The 27811-nt window shown below is 36.1% G+C and overlaps 1 long non-coding RNA gene across 1 annotated transcript in view; it reads right to left on the bottom strand.

Annotated features, from left to right (window-relative positions):
- Nucleotides 1-777: 777 nt before the first annotated feature.
- The window catches only part of LOC146441023 (uncharacterized), a 226667-nt gene continuing 199633 nt past the window's right edge, over nt 778-27811 (bottom strand). The window contains exon 3 of the long non-coding RNA XR_014850386.1: nt 778-897. This is a non-coding gene — a long non-coding RNA (uncharacterized LOC146441023). The remainder of the gene's footprint in view (nt 898-27811) is intronic.

The following is a 27811-nucleotide window of genomic DNA, read 5'->3' as shown; positions in this document are numbered from 1 at the left end:
AATGCTAAATACCATAGATACTTATGAATATCAAGGCCTTGTTTTTCACTCTGCTTTTATATGTGCAGAGGAGTAGAAAATCAATCAAAAATGTCAGTCAGGTTTTAATCACTCAAATAATTAAATAAAGGCATTGTCCCAGCTCTCTGATACACTATTCATAAGTACACACTGCACTTCTGTTAAGAAAGATGATAAATCTGGTAGATCATTTACATTTGACTAGTATTTCCCAAGGGATAAAGCTCTTGGCAGAGAACAGAAATCAAAACTTAGAACTTAAATGAGAAAGTAGTAGTAGCAGAATAAACACTATTTTTTGAAACTATTGGTTGCAAGTACCATGGCAAGATGGCACTTGAGTTCTTTTTTAATGAAGAAGATGTAAAAGTCAGTGACAAGGAATAAACTGAAGCTATTTTGACTTAACTTCAAAGTTTTGCATTTGAGGACCATATGGCTCACTGTCCTAAGCCTGACATGAACACGAATGGGAATCCTATGAATGATGTTACACCACCGTGTGGCCCCATTCCTGCAACAAGCCCACAGAGATGGATTCCCTGCATGGAGAGCCTTAGATATATCACTGGCAGCCTACATGGTCATCTACCTGTATAGTAATCACTGCAGAACCAGGACTTCCATACAAAAACCCCCACTTTAAATAGCATATATTTTTAGCAATATGTGTTCCCTGCTCAAAAAACATGTCTGAAAAGGTAACAATGCTATGAATGAGAGAATGTCATTCAGAGACTTTAATATTACCTGAATACCTGATTTCCTGTGTCATTTGCAGCTTCAGGACTCTGGGACTTCATCAGCACTGTACATCAGAAATTGGACAGGAAAAATGCTGGGTCTTTGTCTTGCTGAAAACCAGGCATCCAGAGTCTGTCAAGTAAAAGAAATGGTATGGAGCTTATCTAATTTGTGAGGGGGTTGCGCTCACATAAATCTTTCTATAATGACTCGCATCTACACCAAACTGCATGAAGTATTCCTAGAAGGAGACTACTTGAAAAGACATATAGCAATTCTGCAGGTAAGAAATGTAGATTATGATCTCTATCAAACAAAATGATTGAGGATGACATTTGTAAGATAGCTTAAGTGAATACTTTTTAAAAAGATGCACTTACTAATGAGTGCTTATTAAGCTATTTCGATAAAAAGGGTCATATTTATTAAATGTAACAAGAGTTTCAAACATTAGATGTAGCCTAAAATCTATTTGATTATGTTGCAATTTTAAAATCACATTTCCCAGTTTTTGGGTTCACCTTGTCTCCAATGTGTCTAAACTCCAAAATATCAGAACAACCTAAAGCCCAGCCCTGAAGCTGATGTATCAGGTAGACTGATTTCAGAAGGTGAAATTTCAAGAAGTTGTCATGTGTATGCAACTGTAGCACCTTCCACAGTTTCATCATACTCCAGATTTGAGCAAGTGTTTGGACTAAAGTGTTTACTCCAGCCTAGACTTTTGCATTGAATCCATGGTCAGCTCCAAAATAGTCTCCTGAAGTAGTTTCCTGAAATTGTTAACAGGCTTTGTACAGAACAGAAAAATATTTTTTAAAAGCCACTAAGGACCATCCTTAGAATGAAACAATATGGCAAGCACATCTTGAAACAGTAAAAATTGGAGCCATTAAATCCACTTGTGAAGTGTTGCACTCATTTGCCTAGTACACAATCTACTAAACCTGAATTCTGCATTCCCAAATAAGACAGGCCATCTTCAGAATGACTAGCCAATATTGCTGTTTTCAGGATTTACAAAGACATATCAAGTCTGCATCTATTTCTTTCCCCAGTGAAATAGCATCCATTATTTAGAGGCAAAACTCAAGAGGGCAAGATATTGTGCTGGTATGTCAACTACAACCTGAGTTCTCTGTCTGCAGAGAAATGTTGCACGAGCAGCACATATACATTATTCCAAGATGGCTCATCTGTAACCAACATACATCTCAGAGAAAAGTAGTCTCTGCATGATTCCCATACCATTCTTATTGGACTGTCAAAACTGGTCATATTTCCCTTTACTGTGAAAAATACAGTAGTTTTAGTGTTTTCACTTGGTACCTAGGCCCACAGCTATTGCCAAGCAGTGACTGAATTAGTGTTTATGAATGAAGTTCAAGGTCACACAGTATAAAGAATAATGACATGAGTTTAGAGATGGTCTACAGGGACCAGATTTCAGGAATCTTATCTGGAAGTGCAGAATAGCTGATACAGCTCCTCATGCCATTGACAAAAATGAAAATTTGATGTTCTAGAAGTTCACTAACTCAGCTGCAATCACTGCAATTCTAATAATTCTATTATGTTATTAATGGTGTTATATAATATCAGAATTTGTTGCACAATCCTAATAAGCCCATTTCTGTGACACATCATAAGCTATAAAACAACAGTATTCCCATAACCGGGCATGAGATATTGCTCTACTAAGGCAAGTATACACATATTCAGTCAGCAATGATACAAATAGAGTTGGAAGGCTGTAAAACCATCTCTGAGAGTACTTGACTTCTGATTTTTTCTTCATTTTCAATATGTTGCAGCACATAAGGGGGTGCAAAGAGTGCCCATGTGCCCTTCCCCACCATATGCACTTCAGTCAGGTAGCAGTCCCTCTGCATGCTTCTGTAACTACTGTACAGGAAAGAGTTTTAGTGATCCCTGTTGGTCCTTAATTAGCTTTCATGCAAGTAAAATGCACAAAGCAAGAGCAGAATGAGGACATTCTCACGAACTGTCCATGTTGCCCTATAAGACTCTGTAGGGAGTCATAGAAAGAAAGCAATGGGAGCAAAATCCATGATAATTTCTCTATGGTCATACACAATTCAATATTACCATCATTAAGAAGTTCACCAGATCTAGTTTTTAGATCTATGTTTAGTCCAGATCTGTTTTTATTTCATTCATTATTTGAATGAAAGATATTTTCATTGCAATTAAGGACCATAAACACTGCAGTCCTGAATTTCAGAGGCTCACATGAGGAATAATCAACTCAAACTTAACTATATCAGTTAATATTATTATTAATAAAATAGCATTTTGAAGGAGTGTGTGCTTTATTTCTGATATAGATTTATAGTCTATATTTATAGTCTATATTTCTGATATAAACTGATCCCCATCAGTTAAGCAAGATGGTTCTCTTTTGTTCAAATGGCACTGGCTCTTGATGATATCTTTACATTATATTAAATACATACAGTCAGTTCACTCATAAAATCTCTTTTACTTAGATAACTTTAATACAAGTAGAAATGTGTGACCAAATTAGAATCTCTTATGTGAGGAACAAAATTTACTTCAGAAAAATTATATTGAGAAGTTAAAGAAAAGACACTTATCTTCTTCCAGAACCTCCTTGTCCCTGGACTTGGCAGATAGCACATGGCATGGAAAGTCTTGCTCTTGCAGATTTGATCTGTGTGCACAGAACAATGTACTCACTCCTTTTGACTGCCATTCTGGCACAATGTAGACTTTCCTCCATCATTACTTTGGGCTTTGACATAAGAAAGGTCTGAGCTGTCCATTCTCTTTAGGAACCCATAGGTTTCACTAAGAAGACTAGAACTAACCTGTACCAAGGGGAACAGCCCAAGCTGTTGTGAGAGACTGAAATGTTAATGGTTAATGACTCAAACAATCAGCCATTTGCAAAAGCAGCAGGTGCTTTGCTGAGGCCAGGTTTGCACTCCCCCAGCAGAAGGGGAGGAAGACAGGTTTTGGGTGTAGATTGTCCACATCTCTGACCTGCAGAACAGCTCAGGGGTAGAGAGGGGCTCAGCACCCATGAGAGGATGACCAGAACAAACCAACCTTTGTTTAGCAGCAATCTGGGTTGTGAGCCAGGTAGGGGAAAAGGCTGATAAGATGAAGATCCCTCTAGGTGGGATAATGCTTTTTAACATAACAATTTCCTCCTTCCTGATAAGGCCCAGGAGGGCCTCTTCCCCCACCAGTGGAGATATGAGAACATTCACAGGCAATACTGAAAATGTTCATCCCTTCTGATAAGGCTCAACTGGCACAACTACACAGGTGTAAGAAACAGTTGTCATGTCTTTGATGGTCATAAACCATCAAAGACCTCTGAAGCACCCCCAGAATCATTTCTGGGGCCTTCCACCATAGCACTGTGCAAGATCCACAGTGTGGCATCAATGTAAAACTCTCCCCCATGGGAGGCACCTGAGCATTCCCAGCTCAACCAAAACATATATTAACCTTGTGAACTTACTGTTTTGAGCTCTCTACCCCCACTTGATGGATCAATACCACAACCATTGACATCTACATTGCAACAATCAAGTTTGACTCTGGATCCATGGCTGGTGGCATCTTTCCTCTCCACTATCTACTGTTATCCTTTCATTTTCTTCCTTTTTTTTCTTTATATGTTTTAAGTGATATAGAATAACCAAAATGGCTACATTGTTCTAAAATAAACCTGCCGTGTGTGTATATATATATATATATATATATGACACAGTCATTCATTATCCTTTTACTCTACTCTGTCTCAAGGGATCTATTGACAGAAAGCTCAGTTACACCACCTCAGAGGCTGGTCATAACAACTGTCAGGGTGTGTTTGGAGTTTTACACATTTTAAGGGAAAAAACGGATGATAGCATTCGGCTGTAAAACAAATCTTTCCCCTTGTCACTGACACAGGAGGTAAGCCATATGGCATCAAACCTCATCTGTGTAATTCCTAGCAAACATTAAAACCCTTATTTGGATCAATACAAAGTATTCCTCATTAGCGCTTTGGCCAAATTGCTGAACGAGACCAGATGTTTACAAACTTACACATTCTCACAAGTTTACTTCCCTTACACTTTCTGTGATCTTAATCTAACATGAAAAAGTTGAACGTATTTACTAGAAAATGAAACTTGTCCTATTGCACTAATGAGCCCATGACAAATACTTTTTTCGGTGATATGAGTTAGGTTTCTTTCTGATTTTCTTTCCCAGCATCAGATGCAGTGATGTGGGTTCTCAAGCTCAAGGCTATAAAAAGGAAGCAGAGAATACGGAGAAAACATGGGACAAGAAAATAGTGAGTCCAGTCATGTGTGTGCTGACATATTTCTCAGTCCTAGGGATACCATCCTACAGGATTTCTCTATGGCTCACAAGCCATCAGTCCCATCTGGCACTCTGACATTGATGGGGAAACCCAGTGAATGAAAATTAATTAGTACTGAGCTTGTGTAGAAAAAGCACATTTTTCCTGACGACAGTGTGGCATGATATGAGGGCTGCATGGCTTGGAATATGCCTTTGCAGTAATATCTTGACAGGTATTGTACCTGTGGATTTTCACAAGGGTACGGTTGCAGTGCAGTCACTGGGACACAAATGACTGTTTCTGAATTACAATGCTTCCTTGTCCTCTCTCTAGAATATTACCATATATTCTGTACTTAATTTTCAGCAATAATATGTATCATACCCAATAAATAGGATGCTCAGCATCTTCTTCATAGTATATTCATAGGAACCAATTTTCAGACAGAACATACAAAGATACTGTTTACTTCATTGGGTGGATAGCAAGCAAGACAAATTTATTTGGAAAGAAAATAAGCTAGTGATGGATGTAATATCAGAACTGCTGAGTGTGTCTGAGGAATTTTGTACAAGCAAGTGTGCCTAGACACTCTTCAGAATTCAGTGCTTGTCAGGAAAGTGCTTTCAAAGAAAAAAAGTAATGAAATCCCCTAGAAAATGTCACTCGATTTTTGGGAGAGTGCATGGTGGAAAAAATACATGGAATCATTAAGCAGTGCCTACCACTATTATCAGGAGAAACAATTGACAAGACTTTTTTTCTGATGACATGAGCCTCACCACATCTCAAAGCATACCACTCCATTCCCAACAAGATTAAGTTACTCTCTCAATTATTTAAAACCACATGATGGAATTCACAATAAAAATGTTAAAAGATACATTTGAGTGGACTAAAACTGCTGTCATGAGTAACTTCATAAATGACATTACATGAGTTCTTTGTTTTCTTCAATTGAAAAACATGCTTTTTTTAACCATCTAGTGAAGAGCAACTATAAATATTAGGATAATCTGCTTGGTCAAATCCATTAAGCTTGAACACATCCTTAGGGGGCTATTGATTATCTCTTAGCCTCTCTTTCAAAGCAGATCATTAAATTTGTTACTTGGGAAATGCATCCCACTTAACACATTGGCCTTGTTGAGGCTTTTGAGCACCCTAAAGTCACTCAATTAGAACAAGTTAACACAAACAGGCTTTTAAAGAAAAAAAACATATAGGATTATGTGGTCCAAAATCTAATCCTATTACTTTAGTTTCCTCATAGGAAAGATTTATTCTTACAATCTTAGCAAAACTCCATTGATAAAACATTTTCTTCTAAAAAAACCACATAAAAATAAATTGCTTTGCTGGCTCACCTAGAATAAAAGCCTGAGGAATCAATATTCCTGTGTTTTATCTGTGGTGTAGCCTGACAGCCATTTTTCTTTAATGTTACTGAACTTTGAAAGGGTTTTTTAACTATTAGACCAGAGAAACAGGACTCTAACTTCTGATACTGCACAAGGAACCTGATTTCCTTCAGATTCAATATGTTGATTTACAAAACACCATAACAGAGTCCTATTAGAAGAAAAATAATGTAATAAAATTGGTCAGTATTCTACTGAGACTTACTTGTGAAGAGAAAACTTCGTGTAAAACATAAGTCTTAAATGGAGTTTTATAATGGATAAAGAGATCACTTGCATGTTGAATGTGAACAGAACAGACAAGGACTTCCTGTGCTTCTTTTAAATGATTTGAGTTTCTGTTGCCTGTGGCATCTACCTGTGAGCAATGGCTCAGGTTCACTTAACATTAATTTTAAATAAGTTGATACACTTCAGTGGGTTTTCACAGTGTCCAGGTCATTTCTTTACCCATAAACCTACAATCAAACTCCCAACAATTCCTGCACAGGTTTCCATCCAAGAACATACTGTCAACAGTCTAAACGGCCTTTGAGTTCAATAGCTGTATGGATACAGAAGCTACACAAGATTCAGACAGGAACTCTGTTGGCTGGGGCTAAAAAAAGGCAGGGGGGTGGGGGGGGGAAGAATGGAAGTGATGGAGAAATTGTTGGCTACTGTGTTAATGTTTATTAGTCACCCACCTTACTGCTGATCATCTTAGATGTGAAAAGAGCTTCTAAACCACAGGAAAGCCTTTTTTTTTTTTTAAGAACTCAATGTCTTGATGAAAAATTGTTTTCTTTCTTTATTCAGTAAGACAGACTCTCATGAATCACACAATAGAGTCTCCATTTAGTCAGCAAGGCTATTTCTCAGATGAGAAAGAGTTGAGTACTTTTCAGATCCAGAGTTTTTAAAGAGCAGATTATCCCTGCGTGAAATTGAAAGAGCATATATAATAAATAAAAGAATAAGAAGCTTTCAAAACCATAAATTTCCGCTTCAGAAAAATAGCAACATTGCAATTCTAACCTCAGGTTCTGTTTATCCAAACACTATCTAAAGAACAACTGCATGGAGATTAGAAAAGCTACAGATCCAGGCTTTGCTACAACTCTTACAGGAAATTTGTCTGAACTTGTTTCCATTCACACAGCTGGTCTCATGAGATATTTTCAGGTTTGCTAGGGGGACTTTCTTCTTTCTGCAATGCATTTCACTGGACACCATTGTTGATCAAGCTCCTTCAATCTGTAAATTTATTTAATTAATGAATTCTCTGAATTTTATTTATCTGAATCAATGTGTAGTTATCATCTTCAATTGAAACACAATCCCAAATCCATCAACTGAAAGCCCTGTGTCACAACTTGCATAGGACAAAGGCCAAATCCACATCAATCAGTTGAAAAATTAAATATTGTTTTGACTTGTTTCTCTTAAGTTCACTGTTATTGATGATTTTCTCATATAAACCCATCTTCATTATTTTTATCAATACAAAGGTGAATTAATAAAAAAAAGGAAATGCAAAGTTTTAAAGGCTTGTTGATAGCTCCAAACTCAATCTCCAAATTATGAGAAATCATGCCACTTTTAACCTCTTAAAGTTAAAAATGTATCTTGATGTTCAAATACATATAAGCAAATGTTTTTTTCAATAGTAAGGGCAAGTAAGTAATACTACTATTTAAATTTTTAGTTTATTCTTAGATTTGCCCACAAAAAGTAGGTCAGTAGAAATCTCCTACATATGACTGATTTTCCTTCTTAACATAACATGGTTTTTCAATACTTGGTTACAAGCAGTTTTGATTGTTAAGCTGCAGTAAAACTGTGAGGCTTGATAGAAAGCCATCAACCAAATATAGATGTAGATACAAAAAGTTAGGAAATGATCCTGTATTTGCATAAGCCTCAAAGAAGTAATATTTCATAACTAGTGGTATGATTTTAATTAGAAACTTGTAGAAAACAAAAGGAGAGAAGTTTGATGTTAAATATTATAATTCAGAATTGTGAGACACCATCACATTTCACTTAGATGGAATAAATGAACACTGTGGAAAGCTTCAAATTATCTAAATATGTAAAAGGGTTGAGAAATCATAGAGTATCCTAATCTGCTGAGTCCATCCAGCTGAGAGGTATAATTCAGTAGACAGAAAAAGAAGAATGCTATGGTTTGAACATTATTATGTGCATGTTGATTTGAAAAGTACAAAAGAGTGTGTTCTTTAACAAAAAAACCCCAAAAAACAGAGAACTCCACACATAATGTTTCTTTATGCTACTCATAATTAATGAATTGCTAATTTTTCATCATCTATTGCATAAATATGAAGCAATCGTGGCAAAGTGTTTGCCTCTCAAATTATTGAGCAAATATCAGAATGTTGCTTATTTTTTCTTTCAAGACTATCTATTTCCTTAAAATGATACCCAGAAAATAGAAATATTAATGCATTTATGACAAGAACAAAGAAAGAGAATCTGTAGGTCTAGCTGAGAATTTTATAATTGGTTTTGCTTAATACACCATATGTTCCTTAAGGGATAACCACAGTGTCCTAGCTTAAATTATACAATGGTATTTGTAAACTGTAGCACAATGGGGCATTGCTGTATACTTGTTCTCATAATTCATTGTGTTTTAATACAATTGGAAAATTTTTAGACCCTTTGTACACACAAGATTTCCTGTGGCAAATATACAGTACAAGAACTATAGCTTTACACTTGGCATATAATATAAAAACTCAATATTACCATTGGACAATAGTAGATTCATTACTAGTCTACTAGTACTAGATTCATTTTCCAGTTCTTCTACTTTGTAGGACTTCAAGTAGCCTAGGTACCTCATAGGTACCACTGAAGTGCCACTTAATCCTTATTTTTGATAAATTAATATGAGGCCTTAAATCTTCTGTCTTCTGCACTGTATATGTTCTATTAGTTCCGTATTTAACATTTGCTTTTTAAAATGTCACAATGCACATTTTGCAGTTAAGGCTCTTTGGTCCAGTCACACATTAAAAGGTCAGTGTTTAATCTATCACTCAGAGACACCATGGTTATAACTGTGGGACTTATGGTCTCTTTGCTAAGTATAAACAGCCCCTGGCAGGATGGCATGGACACAGAGTCTGAGGAGAAATCCACAAGCGAGAAACCAGACATTGCAAAGAAACACTGGGGCAAATCACGTGAGGAAAGCACCAAAAAGGGGAAAAGACCTTTTTCCTTTCCATTAAACATTTTGAAGTGCTTATGTGGCCCAGTGGCCCTTGGCAGTGCTGGTCAAAGATACCCAAATACTATAAAAATAGGCAACACAGTCAGTGCATCACTTCACCTGGTTCTGTGACACACAGAGAAAGGGTTACCTCAAACCTTTCTACATGGCATGTTATGATGCTGGATCATACCAGCTGAGCAGATGTAATATCATGTACACAGCCAAAATATGAAGCTCTATGGAGCCATATCCTTGCATTTTCACTATAGAAGAAAACTGATTGCTCATGATACATCCAAGACACTTCATAAAACAAGAGGTCAGGAGAAAGTTGGATCATCAGGGCCCTCTCACATCATGAGCTCTCTCAGTAATCTGCTTTCCTACATTACACTGGCCTGTTTCAACAAGCTTTTCCTCTGGACAAAGCCCAGGCACAGCTGAGACTGCGTATGCTAAAGACAGTTCCCAGCAGTCAGTACAGAATAGGAAAGACCAAATGTGAGCTCTTCCTTTCTCAGTAATCCTCCAGCAGTACTGCAATTGAGTTTAATACCTTAAACATCCCCATATGCCTGCATGCCACATCCCACAGCATACAGCACATATTCTGAGTTTCACAGAGTCTGCACATTGTTTCATGCTGCTGACATGTCGGAATTACTCCCTCCACCCAAATGGATACACAATTGTGCAAGGAATGCTTTACTAGAAGCACAGAAATAGTGCCAAATACCAGTGTTCAGTAATTATTTGCTCTTTTATGTGACACCATTTATAAGTACAACAGTATAATATATGTAGGTCAGCCAGACCATCTTTCATAGTTGTTTGTGAGGTCAGACACAGGGTCAGAATAAGGAAATTACTAAGCAGCTTCTGAAAAATTTTAATTATTGTAAAATCTTTTTACCACTACATAAAGAATAGTTCTACATCCTCTCTCTGATCTTTTGTTGGCATATATATATCACTAGCAGAAAAAGAAAATGATCTCTAAATATTTTTGAAGTAATTTTGTCATGAAACATGATGGAGAGTATAGTACACAGGAATGCTTTGATGGGATGGCACAGATGTAGGACTGTGTACAGCTGTATGCTTTTTATGCTAAGAAACTTAAAATGGTTCAGCAAACTTTTTCTTCAGAATATGTACTGTGGCATGCAGCAGATCAGGCCCTCACATAGGCTGAAGAAAACAGGGTAAATCTGAAGTATAGTGCTTACATCCAGAACCCAAGTATATCACAACATATGGGTTTCAGTCAACAGCATGACAGCAGTGAAAGCGCATCATGGCACCCTCCCTGTAAAGATGTAGTTAGTAATCATGAAAATGCCTGATATCAGGTACTGTAATTTAAAGGATTATAGTTCATCACCCTAGTACTAGACAAAAGTCTCTGATGGTATGATACTTGACATTAATTCTGATGGCTTATTACTGGTTTTAACAATAAAAGGCACAAAATGAGAGAATGAGAGCACCAGCTGTGTATGCAAGCTGACAGAACATCCACTTTGTGAGGGAGTTTTGGAAATCCTTTGGGTTTTCACAGGAGTGCTCATGTCATTTTGGTTAAGGAGAAAAACCTGGGTAAAGCCAGAGAAAAATGAAACCATGACTGTAAAATATCAGCTTAATTTCCAGATCGCTGATAGATGACAGAGATGACAAACTTAAACCTTAGCTTCCCATACACTAGGAGAGTGCTTTATATTTTACATTCCTTTGTAACAGGGTTCTCTCTGTAACTCCTGTCTATGGCCACTGTATTTTTCCATGAGTAATGTCAAAAGACATTTCCTTCAGTAGGTCAAATCCTAGCAACATACAGTCACTATCTCCAATTTTTCCTGTAAAAAAAATCTAATGCTAAGCACAACGCAGACCAAGAATATCTGAGAGCTCAGACACATTTGTGGAGTGGCAGCACTGTCACCCACACACTCAGTTTCTCATTTCCAGAGCCTGGGGCTAGGCTTGTCACTTTCAGCAGGCTTCACTGAAGACCTTTGTCCACCTGATGATGCTCAGGCCATGAGTTCACAGTCTCTAGTCTGAATTAGAGAACTTAATGTAAGTTTTGAATCAAGCCAGCAACATGCAATTCACTTGACATATACTAGAAAGACATTCAAATAATTGGATGAATAAAGAACTAAAAATCTGCTATCTGTCTTGTATCATAAATATTTACAGACTCAACTAAGCCACTGATAAACATTTGAACATTTTTAATTCAGTATGACACAGTACCAAATTTCTGATAGCCTAAAGCCAAACCAAACTAAAACAAGACCCTTCAGAGAAATGGACTGTCAAATGTAAGTGCCAAATAGTAATAGACTAAAACCAAATTTTCCATACATTTGACACACATCTTAACCACAAAATAAACAAATTTCCATTATCCGTATGAATATTTTTATAGCCAAAATTCAGACCAATTGCAAATTCTGAATAGCCTTCTTCTTGCTAAAAATGTAACCTATTAATACATAAAGATATTGCCTGACTCTATCACAGGGATGGCTGAACAGTCTATTTCATGACCAAGGTGACCTTGCCAGCAGCCTGTTTATAGAGACAGGTGGTAGCTACACACTCCCAAGGCCTGCCTCTCCCTTCCACATTCTGTGGCTGGAAGCATTTTGGACTTGATAACACTCTTCACTCTCAGGTTTGATATTAACAAGGTTATACTAAAAATGCACTGCTACTTCCACACATTTTTAAATGACCTCCCCAACATTCAGCAAATGAGTGAAATCAGAATATCTTAAAGCCAGAAGTGGACCAGAGTGAACATGCACACCTAACTTATACTTTCTAAATTATTACTTATTGAAACACATTATCTGAAGCAGTGAGATTTTCTTGTAACCATACCAACATTGTCATGACAATAGCTACAATGCGGTGACTGGGCATCAATCGGAAGCAATTTGTCGTGTTTTGACCTGTCATAAATTCACTTAATAGGAAACGAAACAGCTCACAGAGCTTAGCATATTTTCAGACTATTCAGCTGTTTGTGGTCACAGCAATGCACCTTTTTTTCTGAGACAATGCCTTCTAGGCACTCCACTTGCTCACCCTTTGGTATGCTTTGATCTCCCTTTTGGAATGTTTTCACACATGCCTTATTCCCCCAAATATTGAAGGAGCATGAACCCAATTTCTAAAATGAAAATGTAAAATGTTTTGGAATTGCTTTAACTGATTTTCTCTAAGATCTAACAGATGGACATGCAAAACATATTTAAGCAAAACACACTGAAGTCTTGAAGGTGACCAACTGGAAGACCTTGGGAATGGAGTAAATGACTTCATGATTATTCATTTCCACAAGATTTGTGAAGAAATAGAGATGGTATCAATCCAGACAATCAAAAACAACAATGGAAGAAGCAGAAATTGCAACATAATTTTCTATTTACAGGTAAAATGCAACAGAAAATCATAATTAAATAAAAATTTTCTTGGCAGTTATCTTATTCTCACTCTGAGAGACTGAGTGTATATTAATCTATCTGCAATGAAAGAATCTTCATTTCATCCTTCTTAAGTAGCAGTCTTGCTGCTGTACTGTGACTGAGTTCTGTAGACAGACAATATCTACTTAACCCTAAGAAAATTGCACAGCATATGATGACCACCATTGATTTTCCAGTCTTCTATTCTCATCCATACTTGTTTTTCCTTAGCACCTGAAATACTAAAAAGGAATAATTCTGTACCTGTCCCACTGCTATTCTCTATGTTAAGGACATCAGTAAATAATCCTTCCTACAACAAACCCCTTGAGCAATCCAGTTATTTAATGTAGCATTTTCCTATGCTATTTTTTAAAAGCATTATGTCAAGAAGTCAGGAAAACAGTAGCAGTTTCCTCTCAGGCAAAACTTGACTAACATTGCTGAAATCTAACCTCGGAAAAAATTACAAGATTAATATTTGGCAAGCAGAAGCTAGATCTGTACTAGTAAATTGAACACAACCTGGAGGTGTGCTCAAGATAGTAAAAGGTCATTGCTCATGTGATTAAATTTTTGGAACAACCTTTGGCATGGTTATGATTCTCAACTACACTTTTCCAAACAATTCCCAAATGTCATTTCTAAGACACACTTCCCTGGCGTAGTCCCTGGGTATTATGCCACCAGGGTCACACCTGCACACTCTCATGCCAGCTCCCCACCGATGGCATTGCGATATTTAAAAATGTCCCACTTCTGAGAGCTCTCTTTTTTTAAGACTGTGTTTTTGCACCCTCCTTCTTGGGCCTGGTGTATGACCTCAGGAACTCCTGACAAGCCTTGCTGAACCAGCTGAGCATTGAAGAGTCCCTTTAGTCTACCAATTGGGTGGCGAAGCATTCCTGACCACACCAAGCACTCTTGTATTATACAGGTGGGAAAAACAATGCCTGTAACAAGAACATCAGCCCCCTGGCCAAGATGGGGAAAAGATAATCAGTCACCCCTGACAGCCTCGGAACATTCCCAACTGCATTGTAGCCCAAGTGGAACAGTACCATTATTTCAGGCGTTTCAGAAGTGATTTCTAAATGTTTTGGAAATTCCAGGAGCTAATATGATGGGATATTTCCAGGATGAAAATTTTGCAGCTGTATAAAGCCAATCATCTTACAACCGTCTGAAGAGTGATACTAAGTGAGGCCCATTGGAGCTCTCTTGGACCACAGCAGGCTGCATCAGCACCTCTCTCTAAGTAAGAAGCCTCTTGGAATTCATGAATGGCCAAGATTTTGATACTCAACAGACTGTGGCTGATAATGAAACCAAGACTGATAGCCCCCTGTACACACAGTCCTCAAGGTGAAACCCACACCTGTTGAGAAAAGCTAAGGATTTGATGTATTTCCATGAACCTGAGGGAAATTTTTGATGTACACAGATACAGATATATATAAATACATATCTTTTCATGGGTGCATGCATGTGAATTGATTATGATATAAATGTTAATATAAAACTATAATTAAGTCAGTGCCATAACTGCAGTAAATACTATTGAATCATGATAAGAGTAATAAATTAGTAAATTCTTAAGTTCTGCTAAACCCTTTTGAATCCTTGTCTTCTTTATCTGTATCCTTTTTATCTTTACTTTTTGCATTCCTGGTCTCTGTGCAACTATTCTAAACAGATTCAAATCTGATTTTCCTATATATGCTTCATCCACATAATAAATATGTACAGTGAACCTAGCCATCAAACTCTGTTAAAGTCACACTTTCACAAATTCATATTAAAACATGGTTTTGGCCTGTATCTTTGGTAGTAAATCTTCAAGCAGCCTAACCATTCATTCATGACAAAGATGACTTCACTCAGACAGTGAGGACCAAGAAGACTCACCCAGGAAAAAGGCATGGGGGAAGATGAGAGAAGGATCTAATTCTGACTGAATCATCTCCACTACCTACACTGAGATTGTGGTTGGACACTACCACAAAGCCATTACATACACAGGGGTAAATTTAAAAGTTAAAGCTGCCTTACTCTGAGCATGAGACACAGACAAACGGTCCAAGCGCCTTTCCCTCCTTTGCAGAAGGAACCCTAAGAAAATGGAAGTATTAACATTTTTATATGAGTTGTCTCTCAGCTGGTTTCTGAAGAGATGGGGTGGTATAGGAAGAGCAATGGACTTCAGACACCATCCCAATACACATGATTGATCTTTTTAGTCCTTTAGTCTTTTTAGATCACCTGATATCTTAAAACTGTGAGCGAAGTTACAATTCTGCACATTTTGGAGAGAAGAATTCTCCCAATTTGAAGGACAATATCACCTCTGATACACTTCACAGAAAGACAGAAAGAATGAAAGTGAGAGAAACAGCATAAGCACATCCCATGAGTAACAGAAGAAAGCAGCAATTATACCACATATTCGTGGAATAATTGAGTGTAACAGAGTGACAGTGGGTGAGCTGGTGGCACCCTCTCGAGGTATGGCATCACTACACCCACAACCTATGCTTACACATAGTGGGTCTGAGCTATTCTATACACAAGTACAGTGAACAATTTTACATGATGCCACACACAGAAAGAGAACCTAGCTAAATAAAAAAGTGTTTTCTTTATTTTCCATTTTTCCATTCTATAGTTATTTTTTCTTGGTCTCACTTTTGATCATCCTTTCACCACATTTTCTCTTCAGTGATGAATATCAGCAAAGCAATCCAATTTTCTTACAATCATATTTCCATGTGGATCTCAGGGGGATCAAATCCTTTTAGCCATGTGTATTGTTGAGTGCAACAGCCATCTCTGTATTACACCATAGGCCAGATGGCCTTTTTTCAAATCACCCCATATGTATTTGACAAATCATGAGGACATTCCTCACATGTCATGAAAAGTAAGGGCTTAGTATCAAGTACAACTTTGCATTTATTTTACAGAGTAAAATGGTTTACCATTCACTCTTCTAGTTTGTCATCTGTTTTCTATAAATAGAAATTTATGCTACTGCTCAGAACATTTGGATTTTAATCTAGGATAAAAATTGTTACTGGAATGCTATCTAATCAGTAGTGCTATTTATACAGCAGTCTGTACTTAGTGCAAAAATAGCAAACCATGAAGAAAAAGCCACCTAGAAAAATATTCAGTAGAAAATAATATTTGGCCTTATAGAAGTTAATGATAGAATAGAAGGTCAATGAAGGGATAATTTCTACTGATGAAAGATAAACCTCATTGATATTACAAAAACAGGAAGTTTCTGTAAACCATGTCTAATGTTTATAAGTGTGTCCAGTGATTTTCCTCATGCAAAACAATTTAGTTCTATCATGGTCTGCTGAAGTATGTAGTGCAGCTATTTCCAGTAACAGGAATCATGCTACCAAAGACAAATGTTGAATGAGACATGAAAATCTGGCCATGGTTCTTGGTTTGGATAGAAGCTGAATGGCAGCATATTTGGCTGTGTTTCCTACACAATATGCCAGATTTTAGACTATAATATTGTTATGCACCCCCCAGAGCAGATTCAGATAGGATTTGAAGGGAAAAGAACTGTACAGATGCACAACAGCTCAGTGTCATATGACAACATATGGTATCCCAGTGTAATGATCCTTATAACTATTCTGCACTGGCCTTGAATTTCACAAAACCAACAGGAGCACATTAGTGGAGGACAAATTGCTTATCCAAATAAAAAACTGAAGTCAGAGGCCAACCAAAAGGGTTTATGAAACCTTCTTGGATTCACTGCATTGTTAACTAAATGGTTTCTAATTTTATTTTTTTTTAATTTTATCCTGAAACACATTTCAACTTATATTTATAGAAACCTTAAAAAAATAATCAAAAGTACAGTGAGCTAAAAGAAAAAATTATCTTCCAGTCTAAGACAAAGAAAATGTTTCCTAGACCTATTTTCTCATCTATCCTCTCTTAGACATTATGATCAAAATTCTACCCTGCAATGCCTATTTCACTTTGTTGACTAAATAAAAATCCCAGATGTTTTTACCTCTATTTTGTGAAATGAATTTCCCTCTCTCTGATTCACAAGTAGAGATCATTTACAAAATATAGACAAAAAGAAAAAAGATGCAAATACACTAGCAAGTGAAAGCAAGTAGTTTAAGTAGTACTTTGTTAATGTAAAAATTATTAGTGAGGTTTTAGGCTTTTTCTGTCTAAGTTTCCAAGAAAAATTCTCAGTAGAGCTCTGGACACCTGTATAGCAAATATAAACCTACCTATAAAATACTATTTCTCAGTAAGACTTTATAGACCTCTGGTATAGAGGTATCTAACTCACCACAGAAAGAAAACTGATGTGTTAGAGAAAAGAAAAAGTCATATCAAAACTATATCACAATAAAATACACAATGCACTTCAAAAAGCACAATTTAGAATATGATTAGCTCAAAGTATTGAGGTACAATTGGAATAAGCTTTCAAAGTCTGATTACACTATGAATTTGTTTCCATATGTGCATGAGGTGAAGAATTGAATTTTAGAGTCAATGTGCTACTAAAATTAGTGTATCAGAATGTAAGTGTAGCCACTCAATAGTATTTGAAATACAAACACATGACTATGGGAAATCGACCAAGCTTAATAAACCAAGCATAATAATTGCTACTGCTTCTCTGGTGCTGCATCAATTCTACAGTCTCTTGTGAAGTGTAAATAAAATGAATGAAAAAGAAAAAAAAACCAATGAAGAGATAATCCTTCACACGGCATTTACAGTGTGTCCTGTTCTGTATCCATTATTTGCTGTAAATCCAGGGATATATTCTGATACCCTCCCACATGCTGAATGGCAGCTGTAGAGTTCCCAAATGACCTTTATGTAGTACTGCATTGCTCTGTGTGAATGAGTAGGGTAATCTCATTCCCTGGACTCAGAGGGAAGGCAACAAAATTGAGAGCACATTAATATGAGTATTGTGTCTACTTATTTCCCAAAACACAATTCCAAAGCATCAAATTTCTATGTGAGCTGACAAATTCTGACAAAATCTGAGCTGGTTCCAAATGACCAGAGAATGTTGGGAAGAATCCAACACTGACCTCTGCACAAAATCTTCACATGAGCTCAAAGAACAGTGAAAAAATCTTATGGAACATACCTATACTAAGAACTTTTTCCCTTAGTGCCTTGTAACGCATCTTGGATTCTCCACATATTTTAAATTCTTCTGCCAGACCAGCAAACTAGAGGCCTAATGTTAAACAGCATGCTTCTTCTTCCTCTTCACCTGTTACAAATACCACCAGTTCATTTTTTCTAGCCAAGATTATCTAACATCTAACGAGTGGCCAAAGCTGTAAAAAATATATAGCATGTATTTTTACATCCTATGCATATTAAACATCATAACTTACAACCTTTGAACACCTCATAGCAATAATGGTAGAACTCCATGACACCATGGATCAGCTTAGGGTACAAATATTCATTCTGTCATATGTCAGCTCTCTGTTTATAACCATATTAACCTATTACCAAACATAAACATACATATACTGTTTTGGTTTTTTTACTCTATTAGCTCAGGAGCAGCTCCACAGTAACACTGTAGCAGATGAAAGCTTGACTTTGTCCATCCCAGTTTCAAGCCTAGGTAAAGCAAAACAAGACTGCTCATAGTTGTCCATGTGCACATCTTCTTGGGGGCTTATAATATGATATATTATACTTCAATAGCTAAAAAAAAGAGAATTGATTTCTTATCACTGGCCCTCCTAATATGTGTGAAGTATCACTTAAGATAAATAACCCTGGTAGTGTATTATATTGACCTCTTTGAGGAAATTATATTTTTAATAGTTCTTGCATCTATATTTTTGTCCATAAACATAGACAGTTTTAAATAATAACAACGGAAAAAGAAAAATCATAACATCCCTGCCTGAAGGAGAAAACAATTTAATGGCCTTTTAAAAATTATTGGTGCTCTTCTTACTAAACCTAGAGGAAAAATATTTCAATAATGTTTGTGGCTAACTTACTTGGGTTTGTTCTTTTCTTTGTCAGAACTTTTTTATATTTTTTTAGTACATCAAAATAATTTACAGCAGCTAGTGTATCTCTGTGTTTGTGTCTGCACATATGCTGTGATTTTATGTATGTAATTTTGTACATACAGTTTCCCTTTTTCCAGTCACCTGGGACTTTAATGCCATGACGTTGTAAATATCATTAAGTGGCTTGGTAACTAAGCTCCAAAGTAAATTCAGGCTGTGCAGGTGAGGTAGAGTAGGTATTTATTCTCAAGCTTGGTATGGATCTCTAAATCAAGAAGGTCTTCCTAGACAAACGTGATCCTGAAGCACTTAGTTATAATGTCCAATGTGAGTCTGCTCTACATTGGTTTTGCTTTGTACAAGCTTTAAAACCATTTCAGAGAGCAATCCTCTCTTGCCTTTCCAACCTTAGTCCCTCTCCATATACCCATTCCACAGTGCACTAAGACAAAAATACTAATTATTTTCCTTCTTTTAAAGAATTTTTCGTTTTTATGAAATGCACATATCCCTCAAGTTTTCACACTTTTTTCTTATCATTATGATGGCAGAGGAGGAATTCCCACTTCAAGTCTTAGGTCGATAACTAATGAATAGGACCAACATCACAGTCTAAGCTCTTTAGACTAAGAGTAAGTTCCTTAGTCATTTAATGATTTCATTCCCTCAGGACATGAGTCAGTATGATTTTTGTACTGAATCTCTATAATGTTCCTGTGGTACCTAAAATCAAGAGGCAAAGGTGGAAAGGAACATTTACTGATATGTGAGCATGTGTTTATATATAAATATATATATATATATATTCACACTAACCATACACAAAGCAAAAATTAAGTCCTTTACTTTTAATGTCTTAGAGAATGGATTATTCCAACATGTCAAACAATTTGAGTGAACTTGCTTTTTAGTTCTACTCTGGGATTTGGAGGAAGGTGAGATATTAATATCTTGTATAGTTCAAGTCTAACACTGTTTAACTAGGACAACTCACCTCTCTCCCCACATCAATTCCACCCTGCTCTTGAAAATTACCAAGTCTGTTTCTGCTCACACAGGGCAAGCCTTTAAAGAGACATCAACACTATATATTGCTCATCCTCTGGTATTGAGAGGGAGAAATGTCTTAACTCAAGATTTCAAAGTGAAGAAATGAACTGAGCAGCAAATCTTGGGTGTTCCTGCTAATCATTGTCCTTGAAAGAATTTTCATTACAGCACATCTGACAAAGGTGCCAGAGGCTTGTAATCAATTCCTCTTTTGGCTATAAATCTAAGCATACAACCATAGGACAGCTTTTCCTACTCACTGCTGATCGACCTAGAATAAAGTTACAAGAGACATGGAGAAAATGCAGAGATGCTGTCATACTGCAGTAACCTCAGTACTTAATTTATCTATATTACATAATATAGTAACTCAGTAGATCCTTTTTATTTAAAGCACAATTTTTTAAAGCAACTTTAGTTCTTCAATATCAGAAAAAACTCCAAAGTGATGGAGGATGCACAGAAGTGATAATAAACATTACAGAATTATCTCATAAATTCATGAAGTTCTGAGTCTAGAATAAATTTCAAATTTTGCTCAGTCTACTTTTTTTAAATCATCAAACTGAAGAGTTTTTCTCTAGGTGTCTTCTGTGAAATGTATTTAAAACTGCCATACCCAGTTGAACGAATGACCCGCCACCTTTAACAAGTAAAATACTGCTGGACAAGATTGCTGAATGTGGTTACTGAACATGTGCTGAGAGTTTGCCTTTTCTCATTAGATGAAACTTTTAGATCTTGTAACACACATTTTTTTTCCCTTGTACAGAGGCAAAACCAAGCTAAATTCAGGAAGGATCATTATAATTAGAAAGGTACATTTCAGACTGCAGCCACTGTAAAGCACGAGTTCTGTATTATCATCTTGCTACACATACAAACTGTGGGGGAGGAAGAACAGTATTAGAATTAAGATTGGCTTGAAAAGAGGAGCTAAAATGTGAGGACTCTTTTTTCCATCTTTGCCACATAGCTCAATCTCTGACACTGTCAGAAGTGGAAATGCAAGGAAGAGTGTAAGAACACTGTAAACATTTTGCAACACTTTCCTCAATATTATAAGAGTCTCCAAAAAACTGAAGCTCAGTTGCCTGAAACCATGTTCTGAAACTGGATTCTTCTTATGTAGCAAGTCTCCACGGATTTTCTTCTCATAGCACTACCCAACACCTCTTTGAACCAGTGTAATTACCACCCAACCAAATTGTGGGAATAAGCAGGTTCTTGGATCAACACACAGTCCATATTGGCTAAAAATATGCCATGTAATAATGATGGAAAATATCACATAAAATATAAAATTCTGCTCTTTCATTTCTCCTTTTCTCTGTAGCTCTTAAAGTGTGATCTGAGGTTAATTAATTAGGACACTGAATTAATTAAAATTTCTTAATAATGTGGTCTCTGGAAATGGAAGCAAGTATTTTTTCCCTCATTGGATGAAGATAAGGAGAAAGAAACTTGCAAATCTGCCCCTACATTTTAAATTTGGCAAATGAACTTTTTTAATAATTGAGATAATATTTAATAGAATTTATTTAGTACCACACACAAACACATTGAGACTTGAATTAATTCTATAAGCCAGTATATAGGGCACCTCTCATTCGAATTTTAGAAAATTCAAAGAATGAAAACCAAACCCAAGTTTTCATATTGGTATTTGAATAATTTGTTTTGTCTGTAATTTACAGCAGCATGGAGAGCCATTGTTGAGATCTGGTCTTCTTTCAGACTCTGAAAGGAAAATATATGCTTAGTAATTTCCTTCAAGAAGAAAAAAACATTACATGCTATTCCTTCTTTGTTTTCAATTAGTAATTTCTAGCTGTCATGATAAAATTATAAGCTTTATAAATTTTTACTACTTTTTTTCTTTTTTTAATGCACTTCAATGAAGACTTAGTGCAACAGATGATACTGAAGTTCCTACCACATTCAAGTAATTTCCATTATTTTTACTGATTCAGCAGACAGCTCACACTCACTCTAATTAACAGGTTTGGGGCACATACAATTCTTTTTTTAGCAAAAATTTGTCATTAACATGTACAAAAATTATACATTAGCTAATGACAGAGATGCAATCCTTATATTAAATCTAGACAAGTGAAAAAATAAATTCTGTTGTTGTAAAGCTGTTTTTCAAGGACTTCGTGTTATTCTGTGATATGCTGACAGCATTTTTGGGCATAATTCATAAAAGATAAATTTCATTATTTTTTCTGCTCAATGATGTAAAAATATAGATCTTTCTCCATTTTGTCTTTATTTTTTTCCTTTTCTTATTTTGAAATATTCAATAAGTTAACTGAATTTTAAAATCTGTCTAAACAGTGAAAATTCATTTTTCTTTGACTTTTTTTTTCCATGTGCCCTCCACTGACAAAACTAAAAGAACCTTAAGAGATATTTTATGAATTTTCTGCAAACTTTTTGTGACTCAGAGTTTGGATATAATATTTTTGATAGAGTTTGGAAATAATATTTTTGATAGACCAAAGAGGAAAAGGAGCCAGAGAAAAAAAATTTAAAACAAAACACAGGAAAGTTCTTCTAAAAAGCAGACTTGCACACAGTAATCTCATAGGGAAAGTAATGTGGGTTTGTGAGTTTTTAAGTTTTAACACATTCCAAATTATAACCAAAACAAAAAAAGTAAACATCTCAGTTTATGTTGCAGGGCAATAATGGTTTCAGATGTTAAGACATTAAGGACACTGTCCATGTGTTCATGTTCTTCATTACAGTAATGCTATTGGAAAGATATGTAAATTAGTACATTTCAAAAGCCTGTTTTCTGTCACTCAGAGAATTTAAGCTTTGCTACATGATGAATCTGTTGCAAAATCATTCAGTGCAAACCTGTTGTGGTCACCAGATCCAAGTACATGAAAAGCATTACTGAGTGAGATCTGATGTTATTATCATTAACCCTATCTTTTCATAATTGTACCTAACAATTTGAGCAGATTTGTGTCATCATGCAGGAGAGCCAGATATGATTCTGATCTCTCATTCTCTTACTGGAATCAAACTGAACATATTTGATCTTAAACAACTAAGTGTTTGGCTTAATTTCAAGTGCATGGTTAATTCCACTAAATCAGAAGTGAATTTGCATCCCTGCAATTACAAATATAGTGTGGAATTGGGACAGACTGGTAAAGTTGTCAGCTGAAAGTGCATATATCTGTCTTGCAGGGGAGACAGGGGTTTTATGTGTTTTGCAGTTTGACAGACTTTAAGATAGCTAGTTCCCCAAGACTTAGTCCCATTCGCAAGATTATTTGATATCTGGCCGATTGGTCTAAAAATACCATTTATTTGACACAGAACATAACAAACATACAAACATAGAACAGATTGACACACATAGACACACAATGAATACATAATTGCAACACTTCAATAGTTAAAAATGCAATTATGGGGTAAAATCTTGCTTGAACTATAAAAATAGTTAAAAATGCTAGAAATGTTTGCTTGAACTATAATGCAAGTTAAGAAAGGTACCTATAAGTTAGCCGGAATAATACAATTTAGGAAACTCAATGATCTCACCAAACTCAATTTGGAGCTGGAATATATTAAGACGTCCTCATTCAATCCCGGGGAAGTAACCACAGGGCTGCGTCCAACCCTGGGGAGAGGCTTACTTCACGCTCCAATGTCCATATAGAAAGCTTCTACCTTTCTGAGATTTCATGAGCTTTTTATAGGATAAAAGTGTGTATTTGTAGTCACTGAAAATTTTCTCACATTCTCTCTGCATTCCACAGGGGAGTGTCTTTTCAGACTTTCAGTTGCCAGCACCAGGTAGATGTTGATTAGGTTATCAACCTAAACCTGAGCCATCCATTTCCTGGGACCGATCAGGGAGAGAGAGAAGGGGGAGGGGGGTGTCCTGCCACAATATCCTAAGACACTGTTTTATAAGGTCATGAGAAAGATTTAAGGAGACAAGACAAAAAGGTTTAACCCCCTGAAACTTCCCCCCAAAAAATTTCCAATGAAATATAGAACCAACAAGATTAAGATTTTCATCCTTACTTTAGAGAGCTGACCTGGGCTAATAAAACAGTTTTTCAAGAAGAAATATAAAAAGAAGCCATTCTATTATTAGTCTAATGAAAAAATAACAGTATCCAAGAATTCATTTGAATATAATTTTCTAAGGACTATGGAAGGGTAGCCTGAGTGTTCACTGTATGTAGAAGACCAACTTGCAGTTTTCTGAATTAACTCAGAAGATTCTTGCACAATATTTTCATCCTCTGAGACTGTTTCTTTGAATAGGGTCTTAAACCTGAATAGGGAAGACTTGTTTAGCCACAAAGTCCTGAAGCACAAATACTACACACCACCAGACCAAAATAAGACTTTATAACGAGCATATTGAAGATGCTGTCATGAGTTTAAAACTGTCCATGCAGCCAATGGGAAACACATGAAATGGAACAGGTAATAAAATAAGTCACCATTTCTGGTTGGACTACAGGATGCCATTTTACCTTTAATGTAGAAAGGAGGTTTAAAATTCCTTTGCGCTCCTTCAGAAACAACATGGGAAAAGTTTATTTCAACATTTATTAAACACCCAACCTCATGAACTCATCAAGATGCATTTTACTCTCAGTGTTCCAAAAATAAAGTCTAGAGAGGGAATGGAGGGAGGTGTTTTAAATTTCATGAAGTGGTAGGGTGAGAAATTTAATACTGCAGTTTGCTTTCTTTTTTTATAAGTTATATAACACTTATTTCCAAATCAGTTATCTAAATTCAAGATTAAATGTATTTTAGAAAACATTAAATATGACACGAATATCTGAGGCCAAGGGATGGATTTTTTTTTTTTTTTTTGCATTCAGAATTTCTTTTCTCACATGTACCTTGTGAATATTACTTATATTAAAGCAGTATTCAACCTTACTTTAAAGGGTTTCATAAAGGTTAAGTGATGTAAATATTACCATTTGAACATGATAACAAACAGCAGTGATCCCTGACATATCCACAAACTCTTCCAAGACTTTTTATAAACATTTGTTCTTCAGGCACATTTTTTTTTACAGTCTTAACTGCTCAAAATGGAGCCACTCTTCCCAGGGTCTCTTAAAAATGTTATAGTTGTTGACATTAGTAAGCAAGAGGCAGAAGGAAAGATGGAGATATAGGAGTCTAACTGCTGAAAATTGTTATCTGCAGCATGAACATTTGGTGTCAGATCCACTTAGGATCATCACTTGTTTTTTCCCAATGGTGTAATGCACAGATGAGAATATAAATGATTTTTCAGCAGGTAACTTGTGAGTCACATCATAACTGTACTGTCACTTTGAACGATGGGAAAAGAGCAAGTAAATTTTCAGAACTTCTTTTTATTTTTTAGTATAGATATTAATGTACAGTTAAAAAAGAAAAGGAATAATGTTCAACAATAAGTTTGAGTAAGCACATAAAAATATGGAAGTTTATCTGGCACCTAAATCTACAAAAGTGTCTGGAACCTGATGAAATAAGACAAACTGTTAAGGAGATTCTAGAACTAGAACCATCTGCTACTTGTTTAGGGTGAGAACAGGTCATATAATTTACAAATTAAATTATTTTTTTATATATATCACTGCATGGTACTCCTTTCCACAGGAGCTAGAGAAGCTAGGAGATTAACTCCCAACTTTGGAATAGGGGTAGGTTTCTCATGTCCCTTTGTTACTTCCATTTTCACCAGAAATGTAGCTTAATTATAAAAATTACAGAAAAGCAGGAAATTATTAAAGAACTCCTTCCATCCTGAACTAGGCAAATCTAAGACCGATGAAATTTTCTAACAAAAACTAAGAGAATCCTAGCCTAGAGACTACATTAACTCAAGTGAAGCTTCTTTTTCCACACTGCTTTATTCAGGCCAGGAGTTCAATACCAGCTGCTAATAACAACTCTTTTCCTCATTGCTGCTGAGCTGTTCTCAGAAAAAATTTTTCTCTGGACTTAACCAGAAATTTTACTTTTTAATGTGAGACAGCTTTTCAGGCAATTACTGGAACCACAACATTTAAATAAAAATTCAAAGTGGAGTTGATTTTTGGCAAAAATATTCACAATGCAATGTGATGGGCATAGGACCAGATGCAAGGAACATAACATGTCTGCTGTTTCACAGGAGCTACCAGTTCTTTCTTTTTTCCTGCTATCTCTGCAGCACAGCACTTCTGCCATCTGCTCCAGTCAACAGTGAAAAGGCTACACCATGTTCAGTTACTGTGTTCTTTTTCACCTTTTGAAATAAGCTGTAATCACCTATAAAATGTGAAAATGTCAAAAGTTCTCATCCTGTCTTCCCTTACAGACATCTGATTAGAGCATTGACCAGGACACCATTCAGTCATTATCAGAAGTGCACTTCTCCCTGAATCATCTCAGGCATAACTTGCATGTTTGACATCAGATTTCCCAGCCAGCATCTGGTGGCAAAGCTCATCACAGCACTCATACTGCCCTCCTCCTATCCCAGATGGTTTCCCTTACCTCACTTACCCCTCCACTTTTTTATCTACCCACAGCTCTGACTGGCAGCTCTCTGACACTGCACTGTACCACCAGGCTTCTCCTGCCCTTAGCTCATGCCAAGCAGACAGGAATGTGGATGCTTTTGCATGCTCTAACAAATCCTCCTCTTCTGTCTGGCTTTTCAACAGTATGATCTCCCTCTACCTTCCTCAGCACATTAATTTTATCTGATATTTTTGAGTCACCGGAGTGACAGAGCTGCATAAGAGCAAACGATTGATGTCTGGCCAATTCCTAAATACTAATGCTCTCAAATAATTTTTGTCAACAATGCAAGTAATTTCCATAGTTCTTGAGAGTTCTGAATTGTCTATACATATTATTTTTTTGTCACAGCCAAAGTAAAGAAGATCTTGGAAATTCCTGGTAAATTTTACAGTGCCACTTACACTGAATATAGAAAAAACACAGAGCGAGATTGAATTCAAGTGATTGATAAAGAGATCTTATTCAAATAATGTTCTATGGAAAAGTCTGTGAATTTGTTTGCCATAAAAGCTTCAACATTCAGACCCCCTAAAGAAGAACAGCACCTTTTTCCTTCTCTTTTGCTTTGCAGAAGGAAATCACATTGCAATGAAAAAGCTAGTTAGACATACAGGGAAGAAAGATTGTTTTTCAGAGCCTGCCTGCTAAGAAATAATGCATTTTCTCCAAGAATCTCATTCTTTGTCAACTAAAGACTAACAAGGAGGTTATTCATTTTTTTAGGATACTTGATATTATTTTGGAATTTGTTTTCTTTAGCAAATCTATCGGAGTGTAAAGATGAATGCACTTTTTTCATGTGTGATAAAATTCTTATGCAGGTATTATAATAATATTACAGTTTAATAACATACCTAAGATAAAAATCTTAGATATTTCAGGGTTTTTTT

Source organism: Lichenostomus cassidix, chromosome 2, assembly GCF_008360975.1.
Source record: "Lichenostomus cassidix isolate B80296 chromosome 2, HeHo_3.0, whole genome shotgun sequence".
NCBI lineage: Eukaryota > Metazoa > Chordata > Aves > Passeriformes > Meliphagidae > Lichenostomus > Lichenostomus cassidix.
Note: the sequence above shows the minus strand (reverse complement) of the source record. Positions and strands in the feature narration are given on the sequence as shown.